Source organism: Heterodontus francisci, chromosome 5, assembly GCF_036365525.1.
Source record: "Heterodontus francisci isolate sHetFra1 chromosome 5, sHetFra1.hap1, whole genome shotgun sequence".
In the NCBI taxonomy this organism is placed as follows: domain Eukaryota; kingdom Metazoa; phylum Chordata; class Chondrichthyes; order Heterodontiformes; family Heterodontidae; genus Heterodontus; species Heterodontus francisci.
In genome coordinates, this window is record NC_090375.1 from 107,035,457 (window position 1) to 107,051,575 (window position 16,119).

The window sequence follows — 16,119 nt, forward strand, 5'->3', positions numbered from 1 at the left end:
AGGCAGTGGAAGCAGAGTCTTTGAATATTTTTAAGGCCAAGGTAGATAGATTCTTGCTAAGCAAGTGGTTGGAAGGTTATCCGGATAGGAGGGAATGTGGAGTAATCAGTTCAGTCATGAACTTATTGAATGGCGGAGCAGGCTCGAAGGGCCGAGTGGCCTACTCCTGCTCCTAATTCGTAAAGGTCACTGACCTGAAACGTTAACGTTGCTTTTCTCTTCACAGATGCTGCCAGAGCCACAGACTATTTTCCAGCACTTTTTTAAATTTCAGATTTCCAGCATCTGCAGTATTTTGCTTTTATTTCTGAAAGAACTATTCACTTAGTCTCATTCCCATGCCATTTCCCCGCAGCATTTATTTATTTTCTTTTTCAAATCTTTATCCACTTTACTTTTAAAAGCTATTATGAATTCTACTCCCATCAGTGTTTGTGCTCGAGCTTTCCAGGGCTGATTCTCCTGTCCAGAATGCCCTGTTTGTGCCAGTTTAAAGGGTGCTATGGAAAAGAAATGGGGACAGAATCCTGGCATTATGTGGTTTTAAAGGACCCAAATAGGCAGCAGCAGGAAGCTCTTGGGATAATTTAAATGTCAGAAGCTCCAAAACTTTCTGTACCATTTTGTGGAACTAATACTGGGAAGGCATGTGTGTAGAAGCTGTGTGGAAATTAACTGCTGGGAGTTTCTACCCTTTGTCTTCTGAATGGAGGATCTTTAAAAGGGAATTTAGCAGCTTTACAACAATGCAGCAATGTTTAGGATGTGTTGCTTTTTCCTGTACATTTCACCCAAAATCGGTGCAAAGTTGAGCAATTTCAAATGGAAATTATGCCCAGTATGAATCAAATTTTTTGTGCTCATAAGACATCAAGGTGGAAGCCAGCCCTGCCCATAAAACTGGCGACATTTCCAAATCAAATTAATCACCATAGTGAGTTTTGGCAAATTACACCCATTTGTGGGTCTTTGAGGAGGGTCTTAAAATTAAGTTTTTTTTAGGCACAAGGGAAATAATAGGCATAATATATTAAAATATATTTAATTTACTAAGAAACTGACTACCAGACAGTGTGACCAATTCTGGATGTATTTGCCTTGGGGTAAGTGCAGAGTAAGTTTACCAGAATGATACCTGGACTCCAAGGGTGAGGCTGTGAGAAGAGATTAAACAACTAGGGTTGTATTCCCTGGAATTTAGAAGGTGAGGGGTTGATTTTTCAAAGTTTTCAAGATATCAAGGGGAACAGATGGGGTACATAGAGAGAAACTACATCCGCTAGTTGGGGAGTCTAGGACGTTGGACAGAGTTAAAAAATTACAGCCAGACCTTTGTTACGACCTGGAACTGAAGCGAAAGGTGTCTAGGGGTCTGTTACTATCTTCACCTGGTCTTATTGTAACAGGGTTTAAATTTAAACACACTGCATTTTGAGCTCCCCCTTTGTGAATCCTTGTTCACAACTTTCCAATTATAAGGCAAAAAAATGAGCATAAACAGGCTTTCTGTGGTTTAAAGAAGAAAGATGAAATTTATTAAACCTTAAACTTAAACTCTAATGTGGTTAACGCCTATGGATATCCGATGCACCCACGCACACGTGATACATGCAAATAGGGACAGAAAAGAGCAGAAGAAAACATAAGTAGAACCGTTTGAGACAATATCATGTTACTGTTTCTCGAACTCGCTGTAGTACTTGATTGATGATATGGTCTTGCATTTCGTTGGGGCCCAGTACTTGTCTTAAACCTTGTTTACATAGGAGACTGTTCTCTCTTTGAGTTTATGTGTCTTTACAAGATTCAGTTCCGTGGGAAAGAGACAGAGGCAGGCAGAGAGGGTTCTGCTTCAGTTCCAGGAGCACAGCCTTCTTTACTCCATGAGCACAGGGCTTTGTCTCTTCAAGTCCTTTGTTGGAAGTTCAAATTGTCTGCAACAGCCAGTTAGTCATGTGATTAAAACTGGTCTGACTACTTCTGTGTATTGGGGAAGCAACTGCTGGGTCCCCATTGTTTCAACATTGTCTGGTACTATGCAAATGTCCTTCCAGTCAGGGCTTGCAATTTTAAGTTTTTGTTCATGTGGCGAAATAATGTGTGCCTCAGTCTTGGCAGGAGGGGAGTTTGCCTGACAACTTTCAGGAGTGAAATTTGGAAACATTTCTTCACTCAAAGGGTGGAAATTTGGAACTCTTTTCCACAAATAGCAGTTGATGCTAGATCAATTGTTAATTTCAAAACTGAGATTCATAGATTTTTGTTATCCAAAGGTATTAAGGCATATGAACAAAGGCAGATATATGGAGTTCGGTCGTGATTAGCCATTGAGTGGCAGAACAGCTTGAGGGGCTCAATAGCCTATTCCTGCTGTTACATTCCTATGAAAGAGAGGCAGGAGAGGCAGAGAGGTTAAGGAGGGAATTCCAGATTTTAGGGCCTTGATAGCTTAAGGCATCACTGCCAATTTATTTTTATTCTTTAACGAGATGTGGACATGGCTGGCTAGGCCAACATTTATTGCCCATCCCTAATTGCCCTTGAGAAGATGGTGGTGAGCCAACTTCTTGAACCGCTGTAGTCTATCTGGTGTAGGTATACCCATAGTGCTTTGAGGTAGGGAGTTCCAGGACTTTGACCCAACGGCGTGAAGGATCAGCGATATAGTTCCAAGTCAGGATGGTGTGTGACTTGGAAGAAAACTTGTGGGTGGTGGTGTTCCCATGCATCTGCTGCCTTTGTCTCTCTAGGTGGTCATGAATTTGGAAGGAGCCTTGGAAATTGCTGCAGTGCATCCTGTCGAATAGGGCTGTCCAATATATGGCCTGCGGGCCAGAACCCAGCCCACCGACCTTTTCCTTCCATTCCGGCAATCTGCCCATGGCTTGGTTCTGATTGACGGCTCCCCTGTACATCAATGGAGGGGGTAGGTGGGGCCTGTGTATGACGGGCAGGGAGATCCCTGTATGTGATTGGTCACTCCCTGTGACTGACAGGGGCTGCCCTGGGCGGGGTTAGCGCTGATTGGTAGAATGCAGTACATGCGCCCTGGGATTGGCCGTACCTGCTGCTTTCATGTGGTTTAGTAAATACCCTGTATCTGAGCAGGTTCCCGCCTCTACTCACCCAGCTAAAATAATACAGGCATGGTAAGTATCCGGCTGTGGGAAGGGCTGCTGTGGGGAATAGATAGCAGGGAATATGGAGCAAGTTTTTTTTTATTCATTCATGGGATGTGGGTGTCACTGGCTATGCCAGCATTTATTGCCCATCCCTAATTGCCCTTGAGAAGGTGGTGGTGAGCTGCCTTCTTGAACCGCTGCAGTCCATGTGAGGTAGGTACACCCACAGTGCTGTTAGGAAGGGAGTTCAAGGATTTTGACCCAGCGACAGTGAAGGAACGGTGATATAGTTCCAAGTCAGGATGGTGTGTGACTTGGACGGGAACTTGCAGGTGGCGATATTCCCATGCATCTGCTGCTCTTGTCCTTCGAGGTGGTAGAGGTCGCGGGTTTGTAAGGTGCTGTCTAAGGAGCCTCAGTGTGTTGCTGCAGTGCATCTTGTAGATGGTACACACTGCTGCCACTGTGTGTCGGTGGTGGAGGGAGTGAATGTTTGTGGATGGTGTGCCAGTCAAGCGGGCTGCTTTGTTCTGGATGGTGTCGAGCTTCTTGAGTGTTGTTGGAGTTGCACCCATCCAGGCAAGTGGAGAGTATTCTATCACACTCCTAACTTGTGCCTTGTAGATGGTGGACAGGCTTTGGGGAGTTTAGTTTAGTTTAGAGATACAGCACTGAAACAGGCCCTTCGGCCCACCGAGTCTGTGCCGACCATCAACCACCCATTTATACTAATCCTACACTAATTCCATATTCCTACCACATCCCCACCTGTCCCTTTATTTCCCTACCTATACTAGGGGCAATTTATAATGGCCAATTAACCTATCACCCTGCAAGTCTTTTGGCATGTGGGAGGAAACCAGAGCACCCGGAGGAAACCCACGCAGACACAGGGAGAACTTGCAAACCCCACACAGGCAGTACCCAGAATTGAACCCGGGTCGCTGGAGCTGTGAGGCTGCGGTGTTAACCACTGCGCCACTGTGCCACCCAGGAGGTGAGTTACCCGCCGCAGGATTCCTAGCCTCTGACCAGCTTTTGTAGCCACGGTATTTATATGGCTACTCCAGTTCAGTTTCTAGTCAATGGTAGTCCCTAGGATGTTGATAGTGGGGGATTCAGCGATGGTAATGCTGTTGAATGTCAAGGGGAGTTGGTTAGATTCTCTTGTTGGAGATGGTCATTGCCTGGCATTTGTGTGGCGCGAATGTTACTTGCCACTTATCAGCCCAAGCCTGGATATTGTCCAGGTCTTGCTGCATTTCTACACGGACTGCTTCAGTATTTGAGGAGTCACGAATGGTGCTGAACATTGTGCCATCATCAGCGAACATCCCCACTTCTGACCTGATGATTGAAGGAAGGTCATTGATGAAGCAGATGAAGATGGTTGGGCCTAGGACACTACCTTGAGGAACTCCTGCAATGATGTCCTGGAGCTCAGATAATTGATCTCCAACAGACACAACCATTTTCCTTTGCACTAGGTATGACTCCAACCAGCAGAGAATTTTCCCCCGATTCCCATTGATTCCAGTTTTGCTAGGGCTCCTTGATGCCATACTCGATCAAATGCTGCCTTGATGTCAAGGGCAGTCACTCTCATCTCACCTCTTGAGTTCAGCTCTTTTGTCCATGTTTGAACCAAGGCTGTAATGAGGTCAGTAGCTGAGTGGCCCTGGCAGAACCCAAACTGAGCATCACTGAGCAGGTTATTGCTAAGCAAGTGCTGCTTGATGGCACTGTTGATGACACCTTCCATCACTTTACTGATGATTGAGTGTGGACTGATGGAGCGGTAATTAGCCGGGTTGGACTTGTCCTGCTTTTTGTGTACAGGACATACCTGGGCAATTTCCCACATTGCCGGGTAGATGCCAGTGTTGTAGCTATACTAGAACAGCTTGGCTAGGGGTGTGGCAAGTTCTGGAGCACAGGTCTTCAGTACTATTGCCGGAATATTGTCAGACTTTGCAGTATCCAGTGCCTTCAGTCGTTTCTTGATAACATGCGGAGTGAATCGAATTGGCTGAAGTCTGACATCTGTAATGCTGGCGACTTCAGCAGGGGGCTGCGATGGATCATCAACTCGGCTGAAGATTGTTGCAAAAGTAGTGGGAACACTGAGCAAGTAGCGGGGAACACTGAGCATGGAGCGAGGAACATGGAGCAGGGAGCAGGGCACATGGAACAGCTAGTGGGGAGCACAGAGCATGGAGTGGGGAACATGGAGCACAGAGCAGGGAACATGGAGCAGCTAGTGGGGAGCCTGGAGCGAGGAACACAGAGCAAGTAGCATGGAACACAGTGTAAGTAATGGGGACCACTGAGCACAGAGCGAGAAACACCGAGCATGGAGAGGGGAACACGGAGCAAGTAGTGGGGAACAGAGAGCAGGTAGTAGAGAACATGGAGCCAGGGAGACACAGAGACAGAGGGGGAGAGAAAGAGGCAGAGAGTGGGGGAGAGAGACGGGGAGAGAGAGAAAGAAACAGGAGAGAGATAGCGGGGGAGAGAGAGAGACAGGGAGAGAAACGGGGTGGGGAAAGAAAGAGAGAGGGAGAAGAGTGAGGAGGGGAGAGAGACAGAGGGGGGTATGGAGACAGAAGGGGGGAGGGAGACAGACAGAGTGGGAGTGAGAGACAAAGAGAGGGGGAGAGAGAGACAGAGACAGAGAGCAGAGGGAAGAAAGAGAGACAGAGAGAGGAGGGGAGAGAGAGACAGTGAGAGGGGAGAAGGAGAGACAGAGAGGGGGGAGAACAGAAAGACAAAGAGAGAGGGGGGAGAGACGGAGGGGGGAGAACAGAGAGACGGAGAGAGAGGGGGAGAGAGAGAAAAAGAGGGAGGGGGAGAGAGAGGAGACAGAGAGATGGGGAGAGAGAGATGGGGGGAGAAGATAGAGAGAGAGAGAGACAGAGAGGGCGAGAGAGACAAAGGGAGGGGAGAAAGATGGGGGGACAAAGTGACAGAGAGAGAGTGGAGGTGGGAGAGACAGAGACGGGGGGGAGAGTGACAGAGGGGGAGAGAGAGTGCGAGGGAAGGGGTTGAGAGAGACAGAGAGACACACAGAGAGAGCAAGGGGAGAGGGGGTACAGAGATCAAGATCTGTTTTGAAGGATGGACATCTATCCAGAATACTCCACATCGCTGCAGAGATTGACTGCTTATGCAAGCAAAAACAATACCAGACATGCCACTAAATCTGTGATCAATACAGGGACGAGAAAGTAAGTCGATAAGTTAGTCTTTTCATTTAAACATTCTTCACAAAAATGCACATTTGTTGTTGTTTTGTTACTAAGATAAATTTTTAACGCCTTTATCTTACTGAAATTTGCTCACTGGCCCCCTATGAAGGGCAAAAATTGTAATGTGGCTACCCAAGCGAAAAGGTTGTACACGCCTGTTGTAGATGGTATCCACTGCTGCCCCTGTGCAACGATGGTGGAGGAGTAAATGTTGGAGGTGGTGAATGGGGTGCCAATCAAGCAGACTGCTTTGTCCTGGATGGTATCGAGCTTCTTTAGTGTTGGAGCTCCACCCATCCAGGCAAGTAGAGAGCATTCCATTGCACTCCTGACTTGTGCCTTGCAGATGGTGGACAGGCTTTGGGGAGTTGGGAGGTGGATTACTTGCCACAGAATTCCCAGCCACTGACCTGCTCTTGTAACCACAGTATTTGTACAGCTGTTCCAGTTCAGTTTCTAGTCAATGGTATCTCCAGGATATTGATAGTGAGGGATTCAGTGGTAATGCCATTAAATGTCAGGAGGAGATGATTGGATTCTCTCTTGTTGGAGATGGTCATTGCTTGGCACTTGTGTGGTGCAAATGTAACTTGCCACTTCTCAGCCCAAGCCTGAATGTTGTCCAAGTCTTACTACATATGGACATGGACTGCTTTAGTATTGGACGAGTTGCGAATGGTGCTGAACATTGTGCAATCATCAGTGAACATCCCCACTTCTGATCTTATGATGGAGGGAAGGTCATTGATGAAGCAGCTGAAGATGGTTGGGCTTAGGACACTACCCTGAGGAACTCCTGCAGTGATGCCCTGGGACTGAGTTGATTGACCAGCAACAACACAATGGTGGAGCAATTAAAATTGTGGATACTCAAGAGGCCAGAATTGAAGGAGTGCAGATAACTTGGAGGGTTGTGGGGCTGAAGGAGGCTGCAGAGATAGGTAGGGACAAGGCTATAGAGGGCTTTTAAAACAAGATAGCGTATTTTTAAATTAAAGCATTGCTTAACCGGGAAGCAGTGTAGGTCACCGAGTTCAAGGGTGGTGAGTGAATGGAATTTGGTATGAGTGGAAATGGGCAGCAGAATCTTGAATGACCTCAAGTTTACAGAGGCTGGCCAGGAGTGCATTGGAATAGTCAAGGTCAAAAGGCATAGATGAGGGTTTCAGCAGCAGATGGGTTGAGGCAGTGGTGGAGTCTGGTGATGTTAAGGAGGTGGAAATAGGTGGTCTTAGTGATGCCATGGACATGTGGTTGAAAATTCATCTCAGGGTCAAATACGATACCAAGATTGTGAACAATCTGGTTCAGCCTCAGGTAGTTGCCAGGGAGAGAGATGGAGTCGGTAACCAGGGAAATGGAGTTTGTGGTGGGGAGTGGGCTGGATTTTATCCGGCCAGCAGGAATGGGTGTGGAGGCATAGGAAGCCTAAAAATCAGGGTGGATGCACTCGCCCGGAAGCCCGACCTTGTGACGTCAGATCCGGATTTTCACAGCAGTGGGAAAGCTCAAAGGCGACGTTGTCATCCCAACACATGGGACTGCAATTTGAATTGGTGAACAGCTGATTAGAATGCATTTGTATTGAATTGAAACCCATTTTATGGGGTGTTTCAGATTTAGTCAACGGCACACAGGGATCACGTGCCTTCAGATCCCTGGCTGTTTAAAGGTGGCTGCATCAAGGTGAGGCCTCAGTAACATCGCAGGAAGACAGCCATGGGAGCAGTGGATAAGGGAAGGGGGGGAACGGAGGTCATTGTCGGCCTGTGGTATTGGGCTCTCTGCATGGGTGGGCTCACTCTCGGGTGCAAGGGCCGGGTGGATTCACTGTTGGGTGCAAGAGCCAGATGGGCTGACACTTGGGTGCAAGGGTCGGGTGGACTCACTGTTGGGTACAAGGGTCAGATGGGCTCACACTTGGGTGCAAGGGTCGGGTGGGTGACTTCTCGGGTACTGGGCTCTCTGTCAGCTTGGGCGCTGAGGCGCATTCGTGAATATTCAGAGGGGACTAGCAACAGGAAGATCCAAAGGCAAGTTCATCACTTCAAGGACAATGCACAGAAGGGGCAGAGATCAGCTGACATGGGTCTCATACACTCCGTCTTTGTGGACCCCCGTGCTGCGCAGCAGCGGCTCAGAGGGAGGGAGGGCCAGGATCCAGCTGAGCCCACCTGTGTAGCTGCAGTAGGAGAGCGGCAGCAGCCAGTCACACCAAGAAGGGCCTATCTCTGCCAGAGAATGTACTGGACTCGCCTCACCTACCTCCAAATGTCCGAATGGCATTGTCAGTGAACACTGCAGCTCTCCAGGGAGGCTGTTACTGACTTATGTGCCATGCTGCAGGATGAGTTGTGACCCATTGGCTTCAATGGACACCTAATGCCCGTGGCCCTGAAGATCATCGTGGCACTCAATTTCTATGCATCTGGCTCATTTCAGGGATCCACTGGGACGTGTGTGGGGTCTCACAGGCAGCAGCCCATTGCTGTATCAAGGCGGCCACCAATGCCCTGTTCAAGAGGGCTGGTAACTATGTGCGCTATTGGACTGACCCTTACAGTCAGGCAGAGAAGGCCATCGGCTTCGGAACCGTCACTGGATTCCTCCAGGTGCAAGGTATCATCGACTGCACGCATGTGGCCATCAAAGCTCCCACACAGCAGCCAGTGAACTTCATTCATAAGAAGGGTTTCCACTCGCTCCATGTAAAATTGGATCTGTAACGACCGGAAGTGCATCCTGCAGGTGTGTGCCCGCTTCCCAGGAAGCAGCCATGATGCCTACATACTTTGACAGTCCCAGGTGCCACAGCTTTTCAGACCCCCCACTCGCCTTCAGAGATGGATTCTTGAGGACAAGGGCTACCAATGAAGACATGGCTACTTAACCCTGTGAGGAACCCTCACACTGCAGCAGAGGAGAGATACAAAGCTGCCATGGGTCCACCCGACCGACCATCGAGCAGGCCATTGGGCTGCTGAGGATGAGTTTCCGGTGCCTGGATTGATCCGGTGGAACCCTGCAATGTGCCCCAGCGAGGGTCTCGTGTATTTTCGTGGTCTGCTGTGCTCTGCACAATCTAGCACAGCAAAGGCTGGGGAGGGGGGGAGTGGGGGGATGCCTTGCACGAAGAGGACATGGTTGATCGCTAGTCTTCATCCGAAGAGGAGGATGTAGAGGGAGCTACTGAGCAGGCAGCACTGAAACTTGCTTCCCTTGCACTGGAAGCCAGGGTCAGTGAGAGGTGTGCAGGGAGGCACAAGGGACGCACTAACTTCCTGCCAGCATGATGGCCTCTCAAAGCGAACTCAATAAAAACCCACCTCACTGTATTCCACCCGTCAGCTACTTCCAGTCGTACTCCAGTGCCTAGTGCCCAGCTTCACCATGCACTCTGACACATCTGAAACGCTGACCAAATGCAGCCTGTGCCTACACTGACAGTCCATTGAGGGGGCAAGGGTGAAGGTTACATCTCACAAGTCAGCAATGAAAGCATGAGCCATTTACAGCATTGAATCTGACCTCTATTTATTACCACAATTGCAGGAACCAATGCAAAGGCCAAAATTGATGCACCCGTGGAGTCCCAAGTGTGTCTACGTTCTCTTCTTTGTACGCTTTTGTGTGCTTTTATGGGGTGCAGCCCCTATGGTGGCAACTGTGGTGGAGGCAGGCTGTCCCTTGGCCTGGGATGACTGGCGTGCATCCCCTGGCTGCCTGAGGCCAGGAGGGACCCGGCTGCCTGAGGGATTCCTGCAGAGGTGCAGGATCCTTCTCTGTCGTCACAGCTATGGGAGCTGGTGTCACTGGCGGAAAGGCTGAGGAGTAATTGTCCGCACTCAGCCATCAGCTGTGGAGTCATCTCTCTTCCTCCCTTTCAAGTCTCACTTGTACATCCCTGCTGACCATAGAAGGACGAGGACCTGGAGAAGATTCCAGATGCCTCATCCCTCTCTCACCTTGCCACTGCTGCTTTGAGCTCATGGTCATGGTGATGGTGTAAAGATCTGTGCGCCTCTGTGGGATCTGGCTCTCCAGGAGGGCTGTCAATCTTTCGATGGAGGAAGCCATGCGGTCACACGCCTGAGACAGGGCAGCACTCATGGCATGCATGGACTCCTCCGGCCTCCGCTCATGGCCGCACAATGCCTATGGCAGCTCTGTCAGATGTTCGCTTACCTCTTTCTGCAACTCCAGTATGTTCTGTGCTGCTGACACCAGAGGCTCGTCATCAGCCTGGGGCTCATTTTGGGTCTGGACGCTCAAATTCCTCTGACTTTCAGTGGCCTCGGCTGTCACAGCTTCCAAGCTGCTTGGGCTGATGTGTGGTGCTCTCACCAGCTTGTGACCCTGAATCTAAGCCCAAGTGCATACCCACCTATGTAAGAATATCTGTGTTGGTGGATGGTGCAGGGGAATGATGTGATGGTGCCTCTATCCTCTGACTGTTTCTCCTCCACCTCAGAGGTCGACAGCAGGCCCCTGTCTCAGCAGCTGAGTTTGCCTCCAAAGTGCCGTGACCTGCATGAGAGAACAGAAACATTTGTGGGTTAGGTTGTTCAGATCACGTCATGCCAACTATGCGTGATGTGGATCTCCAGAAGTGTGGTGGAGGACACATGAACACGATGTCTCTTCACTCTCTTGTGCAGACACTCCAATCTCACCGTCAGTAATTGCACGGCCCCCCCTGGTCCCCACTAGCTCCAGAGCCACCTCCTCTGCCGATGTCAGGACGCACATCAGGGATCCCACCTCCAATCCTTGATGTCTCCCTGGTGTTATGGGTCTGTTTCTCCCTCAAACGGAAAGAAGGACACAGTTGGACTTCTCACAAAGAGTAACAGAACACCTCTGCTAGTGGCAGCCCCTTGTACCCTGATGGAGTTTCCTAAATGGCTCCTCCCACGTCCGTTCTTAGGGACGTAATGGGGGTGAGATCTGAAACAAGGCAGCCTGTCGCCAAGTTGCAGCCTTGCATTTGCTATAGTGTGGTGATGCCTCATCCTCTTGCCACCGCCTTTGTGGTCATTCCCTCCCCATGTAGCGCTCCCTGCCCCATAGCCACATTCAAGCCCAAAAGAGATGGGTATGGAGGACTCAACTTGGCGGAGCGAATGAGGTCATTAGCCCTCTTGCGGTACTGGACCCAGTTGCGGGGAGGGGGGATTTCTACGGCTGCTGACCTCCTCAGCCATCTCTATCCAGGCTTGCTTGGTCAGGCAAGAGGATCTCTTCTTGCATCCCTTGGAAAGAGGACTTCTCACCTTTCCCTTGCAGCCTGGAGGAGAATCTCCAGGGAGGCGAATCTCCAGGGAGGCATTGCTAAACCATGGGGCCATCAGGTGTCTTCCCTCTGACATGGTCCTAGTTGGCTCCTGCTCCGTCCGGTAGATCTACAGTCCTGTTGCAGGGGTGCATGGAGGTTCAGGAATCACTGCTGTAGTAGAGGCGGGTCCAGGAGTTACAGCAACAGCAACAGTGGTAGAGGGGAATCCAGAAGTTACAACAGCAGCAGTGGTGGGGCCCAGGAGGTACAGCAGCAACAGAGGGGTCCAGCAGCACTCCAGGTTCACTGCATCAGTGAAAGGCAGCAGCAGGAGCAGGGCTGGCAGCGCTTTAAAGATAGTGCCAGCACTTGTGTTCTGGTCATGTGACGCTGCCATCAGCACCTTGTAGCCTGGCCCCGTCCTGCAATAGGACAGGCCCTGTTTATTGGCCGGCTGCCGCCTGATTGTGGTTGGCCAGCCACACATGTGACATGCGGTGATGGCACCCACTTCTGTTGCTGCCGCCAGGACCCACAACAGGCTGATAAAATTCAGCCCAATGATTTTGGTCTCCCCAATATGTAGTTGGAGGAAATTTCTGTTCATCAAGTACTGGATTTCAGAAAAATAGTTTGACAATTTAGAGAGTGTGGAGGAGTCAAGGAAGCTGGTAGTGAGGCAGAGCTGGGTATCGTTGGTAACAAGTGGAAACTGACACTGTGTTTTCGGATGAATTTGCTGAGGGGCAGCATACCAAAAATAAGGTGTGAGAGTGGGAAGAGAAGCTATTGCAGGTGATTCTCTGGCTACGACTGGATAGATAAGAATGGAACCACCCAGCTGGATGATGGTGGAGAGGTGTTGGAGAAGGATGATGCGGTCAACCATGTCAAAAGTTGCCTACAAGTGGAGAAGGATGAGTAGGGATGGTTTACCTTACCCTCACATACAATGCCATCTCTGACTTTGATAAGAGCTTTGCAGTACTGTGTCAGGGTGGAAGCCTGATCAGAGGGATTCATGCATGGAGTTCCTGGAAAGATGGGCATGGATTTGAGAGGCAGTAACACGTTCAAGGACTTTGGAGAGGAAAGGGAGGTTGGCAATAGGGTGGTAATTTGTAAGGACAGAAGGTTCATGGGTTGTTTTTTGAGGGGAAAGGTGATGACGGCAGATTTGAAGGAGAGGGGGACAGTACCTGAGGAGAGAGAAGTGTTAACAATGTCAGCTAACATGGGGACCAGGATGGGAAGTTGGGTGATCAGTAGTTTAGTGGGAATAGGGTCGAGAGAGAAGGAGGTGGGTCTCATGGACAAGATGAGTTAGGAGAGGGTATGAGGGGACATAGGGGAGAAACTATAGAAAGATACAAGGGCTAGGACAGGCGGGAACCATAGAGGAAGTTTGGCCTAGTGGGCGAGGGGAAGGGAGGGAAGTGGCAGAGGCAACTGATTGGATGACCTCAATCTTAGTGACAAAGATGTCCATAAGCTTCTTTCCTTATTGATGGAGCGAGGGTGGAGGAGACAAGGGACAGGGGTTTAAAGAGATGGTTTGGAGTAGAGAACAGAAGCCAGGGTTTTTTTTTGCATTCCAAGATGACCCTGGAATAGTGAACAGTTTTGTCAGATGAGAGCAGGACCCGATAGTGCTTTTTGTGGTTTAGCCTGACCTGGTGCTGATTGGCTAAACCAGATAGAAACGTAGAAACATAGAAAATAGGAGCAGGAGTAGGCTATTCGGCCCTTCGAGCCTGCTCCGCCATTCATTATGATCATGGCTGATCAACCTGTTCCCGCTTTACCTCATATCCTTTGATCCCTTTCGCCCCAAGAGCTATATCTAACTCCTTCTTGAAAACGTACAATGTTTTGGCCTTAACTGCTTTCTGTGTTAGCGATTTCCACAGGTTTACCACTGTCTGGGTGAAGAAATTTCTCCTTATCTCAATCCTGAATGGTTTACCCCATATCCTTAGACTATGACCCCTGGTTCTGGACTCCCCCACCATCAGGAACATCCTGCATTTACCCTGTCAAGTCCTGTTAGAATTTTATAGATTTCTATGAGACCCCCCTCACTTTTCTGAACTCCAGCGAATATAATCCTAACCAACTCAATCTCTCCTCATACGTCAGTCCCTCCATCTCAGGAATCAGTCTGGTAAACCTTCACTGCACTCCCTCGATAGTAAGAATGTCCTTCCTCAGATAAGGAGACCAAAACCGCACACAATATTCCAGGTGTGGCCTCACCAAGGCCCTGTATAATTGCAGCAAGACATCCCTCCTCCTGTAGAACAAAGAACAAAGAAAATTACAGCACAGGAACAGGCCCTTCGGCCCTCCAAGCCTACGCCGATCCAAATCCTCTATCTAAACCTGTTGCCTATTATCTAAGGGTCTGTATCTCTTTACTTCCTGCCCATTCATGTATCTATCTAGATACATCTTAAAAGACGCTATCGTGCCCGCGTCTACCACCTCCGCTGGCAATGCGTTCCACGCACCCACCACTCTCTGCCTCTCTGCGTAAAGAACTTTCCACGCATATCCCCCCTAAACTTTTCCCCTTTCACTTTGAACTCATGTCCCCTTGTAATTGAAACCCCCACTCTGGGAAAAAGCTTCTTACTATCCACCCTGTCTATACCTCTCATGATTTTGTACACCTCAATCAGGTCCCCCCTCAACCTCCGTCTTTCTAATGAAAATAATCCTAATCTACTCAACCTCTCTTCATAGCTAGCGCCCTCCATACCAGGCAACATCCTGGTGAACCTCCTCTGCACCCTCTCCAAAGCATCCACATCCTTTTGGTAATGTGGCGACCAGAACTGCACGCAGTATTCCAAATGTGGCCGAACCAAAGTCCTATACAACTGTAACATGACCTGCCAACTTTTGTACTCAATACCCCGTCCGATGAAGGAAAGCATGCCGTATGCCTTCTTGACCACTCTATTGACCTGCGTTGCCACCTTCAGGGAACAATGGACCTGAACACCCAAATCTCTCTGCACATCAATTTTCCCCAGGACTTTTCCATTTACTGTATAGTTCATTCTTGAATTGGATCTTCCAAAATGCATCACCTCGCATTTGCCCTGATTGAACTCCATCTGCCATTTCTCTGCCCAACTCTCCAGTCTATCTATATTCTGCTGTATTCTCTGACAGTCCCCTTCACTATCTGCTACTCCACCAATCTTAGTGTCGTCTGCAAACTTGCTAATCAGACCTCCTATACTTTCCTCCAAATCATTTATGTATATCACAAACAACAGTGGTCCTTGACCACTGTTGATGTACTTGAATCCATGTACTTGAATCCTCTCGCTATGAAGGCCAACATACCATTTGCCTTTTTTACTGCCTGTTGCACCTGCATGCTTACCTTCAGTGACTGGTGTACGAGAACACCCTGGTCTCGTTGCATATTCCCCTCTCTCAGTTTATAGCCGTTCAGGTAATAATTTGCCTTCCTGTTTTTGCTACCAAAGTGGATAACCTCACATTTATCCACATTATACTGCATCTGCCATGCATTAGCCCACTCACTCAACTTGTCCAAATCACCCTGAAGCCTCTCTGCATCCTCCTCACAACTCACCCTCCCACCCTGTTTTGTGTCATCTGCAAATTTGGAGATGTTACATTTAGTTCCCTCATCTAAATCATTAATATATATTGTGAATAACTGGGGTCCTAGCACCGATCCCTGCGGTACCCCACTAGTCACTGCCTGCCATTTGGAAAAAGACCCGTTTATTCCTACTCTTTGTTTCCTGTCCGCCAACCAATTTTCTCTCCATCGCAGTACACTACCCCCAATCCCATGCGCTTTAATTTTACATGCTAATCTCTTATGTGGGACTTTGTTGAAAACCTTCTGAAAGTCCAAATAAACCACATCCACTGGCTCCCCCTTATCAGCTCGACTAGTTACATCCTCGAAGAATTCTAGTAGATTTGTCAAGCATGATTTCCCATTCGTAAATCCATGCTGACTCAGCGATATGATTGGTTAACTAGATACACAGTTGCTTGTCCTGTTCACGCATGTCCCAGATTGTCTGTCGGGGGCACTGTATGAAAATGGCTTTCCTATCACTCTAAGTTTCAGTGCAAAATCTGTGGGCGAGCGTAATGAACAATTGGCACCACTTGTTTGCCACTGAAAATAAAATATGCCCTAATGTGTATTTAGCCTACTGGGGGCAAAAACCTAAGCATTAAGGGAATGCAATTTGAAGCTGAATAGTATGTGCAAGAAATCAGTTACAAAGGACACATACTCACAACTATACTCAGGATGATAGAAAACAGTGAAAGCAATCAAACATATGAAAACATTCAGCAATCAAAATTACCTGCAGCAATATGCATGGTGACCTACTTAAGCAAATTCCTGACTGAACTGTCAGATGTCACAAAACATTTAAGCAAGTTACTTAAAAAGACATAGGGCAGG

The 16,119-nt window shown here is 48.7% G+C and overlaps 1 protein-coding gene across 2 annotated transcripts in view; it reads left to right on the top strand.

Annotated features, from left to right (window-relative positions):
* LOC137369991 (cytochrome P450 7A1-like) overlaps positions 1-16,119 on the top strand; it is a 90,438-nt gene that overhangs the window by 758 nt on the left and 73,561 nt on the right. The window lies entirely within an intron of this gene.